Below are 2921 nucleotides of genomic sequence, written 5' to 3' on the forward strand. Positions count from 1 at the left end.
CCTTCATTAGATGGAACAGAAAAAACTTCCAGATTAAAAAGCAGGTCCTAAGCCTCATGCCCACGTTCCACAGGGGACCTCTTATTTATTGGCCATGTGTCTGTTGAGGTCCAGCCTTATGAGAGGTTACTGGGCTCATTTCTCTCCCCTGCCTTGTTCTCAGAAATACAAACACTTGCAAGTATTCCAAAAACTATTTATTTTTTAAATTTTGTGAAAAAAGGAATGTTCTTACTTGAACAATCACCTCCCCAATATACTAACCCAAGAGGCATTCTCTTTCTAATAAACTACATTAAAAAAAATGCCCTTGACAAACTGTTTTCTTAAAAAAAAATTAAATAGCAAAAGAGCAATCAATACTCAGCCGAGAGAAATTCATGTACCACCTGAAACAAAGCTCAGTCAGCTTACAAGCTAGAGTAGTTTTTCTTGTACCATATTTACTTAAGCAATATTAAAGAGATAGAATAGGAGCAAAGGATACTAAGGAGCTTAATCAACTTGAAATCAGAAACAAATTTATTCTACACTTTTTCATTAAAAACACATATGACTGTAAATACATCATTAACGATTCTGAGCTTTATTGTACCACCCATATAATGATGCATTTTGACAACCTGTAATGATTTGCAGGTGACAAAATTATTTGTCAAAGGAAGCATAATGCAGTGTTTACAGATGCAAAATGGGTTATACTTAACAGTCACTATGAAGTCTTCCACCACAGAAATTAGGTGATACAGTCTTGCTTAATGAAGCCTGGAAAGATGGGAAGAGGGAACACTCTGAGTCATGTTTCTAATGGCAATAGGCAGATAAAACATCTCCAGCAACATAATGTCACCCTAATGTTCCCTGATTTGATCATCTGTTGAGTAGTCTTCTATTTTCAGAGGAAAAGGGAAGTTCAAACTAATAGAGAGAAAAATGTATTCTAGAAAAGAATACAATAAATACACAAAATGTATTATAATAAATACACAAAATGTACTACAATAAATAGTAACGTGCATTCATGCTCAGTTATGTCGTATCTAACTATTTGCGACCATATGGACAGTGTAGTCCACCAGGCTCCTCTCTCCATGGGATTTCTCAGGCAAGAATTCTGGAGTGGGTTCCTGTTTCCTCCTCCAGGGGCTCTTCCTGACCCAGGAATTGAACCTGAGTCTCTCAAATGCCTTTCAATATGATAAAATAGAAATAGGTTAAGAAGATGCTAATAAAATTATTATAGTTGAAAAGAGAGTCTTTTGATACTTTGACTATCTGCACAGAGACACTGTTGCTAGTCAAAACTGCATCCCACTTACAGTTTTTCTCAGAGCAGTTTTCACATCTTTATTTCTAAAGCTGTAGAATAAGGGGGTCATCATAGCAACCACATTGGTGTAAAAGACAGAAGAGATACTTCTCTCATCCATACACCCAGCAGATGGTTTGAGATACACTAATGACATTGATCCAAAGAACAGAGAAACAGAAATTATGTGAGGACTGTAAGTGCTTAGGGCTTTGGACCTGCCCTCCATGGAGCTGATGTGAAAGATGTTGGAGAAAATGAGACCATAAGAGACAAAGATGGTAATACTGGACACAATTATATTGATGCCTGCCATTAAGAAAACTACCAGCTCATTGAAGTAGGCACTTGTGCAGGAGAGCTGGAGCAGAGGGAGGATGTCACAGAAATAATGGTTGATGGTGTTTGCATTACAGAAGGTCAGTCTCAGCATGCATCCAGTGTGAGCCATGGCACCAGAAAATGCCATCAAGTAGGAACCAAGCATAGGGTGGAACACACTTTAGGGGACATAACAACATTATACAAGAGTGGCTTACAGATGGCCACATAGTTGTCATAGGCCATTGATGTCAGCACATAGATTTCAGAAATGACAAAAAAAAAAACAAAACAAACAAACAAAAAAAACACAAAACAAAACAGAAAAAGTAGAGCTGAGTGATGCACCCCATGTAAGAAATAATCTTCTTTGATGTGAAGTTAATTAGCATTTTGTGTGTAAACACATAGGAATAACACAGATCTATGAAGGACAAGTTAAAGTGGAAAAACTGCATGGGGGTATGTAGATGTGAATTCAGCTGAATTAAGATTATCAAGCCCAGGTTCCCCATCACAGTGACCATATGCATTCTTAGGAACAGGAAGAAAAGGGGGAGCTGGAGATCTGCTTGGTCTGTTAATCCCCTCAGAATGAACTGAGTCAGGAAAAACCCATTTCTAGGAGCCATTCTTTTCTAAAGGAATCTGTGGACACAGGAGAAAGAGTTCCATTAGAGAACAACTCAGCTCTTCCACTGTTTCTCCTCCTATGAAAGAGTATACACACTGTGAACGCCTGACACTATCCCAACCTGGTCCCGTAGAGTCTGCCTTTTCCATGATCAGGATACAGAGTGATGTGGACATGCCTTTATGAGAGCTTTTATCAGCTGAATATAACAAAGGATATCATAATCTCCTAGAGAGGCAAGGCAAGTGCTGCCATATGCAAACATACCTTCTGGGAAAACCCAGGGAAAGGAAGGATGGACAAGGATGCAATTCTTGTGCTCTCATCTTAGCATTCTTTCATTACTGTGAACTCTTCCCTCACCAGTCTTCTCATTGCAGATAGACCTTATGTGGCAGGAACCAGGAACACTGTTTCTAAATCAAGATGAGGGGATCCGAGTCTATGAGAATTACATTACCAAGCTTGTCACAGAGTAAAAATCATGAAGGTAGATGAATGAGAGATCTACCTACTTAGAGGAATCTGCCTGACTGTTATGTCCTTTGAGCTCTCCAATATTCTCTGATTCCTCTCCAACAGATGCTTCCACCAGTTTCACTTGAGACTCAACAGCACAAAATGAGAAAGAATGGTCCATGGAATTTCATCTCAAAA

The 2921-nt window shown here is 38.8% G+C and overlaps 1 pseudogene; it reads right to left on the bottom strand.

Moving 5' to 3' along the window:
• Window positions 1-1298: 1298 nt before the first annotated feature.
• LOC102398682 lies at window positions 1299-2262 on the bottom strand (annotated as a pseudogene).
• Window positions 2263-2921: the final 659 nt, after the last annotated feature.

The sequence above is a fragment of the Bubalus bubalis genome, chromosome 5 (genome assembly GCF_019923935.1).
Source record: "Bubalus bubalis isolate 160015118507 breed Murrah chromosome 5, NDDB_SH_1, whole genome shotgun sequence".
NCBI classification, from domain to species: Eukaryota; Metazoa; Chordata; class Mammalia; order Artiodactyla; family Bovidae; genus Bubalus; species Bubalus bubalis.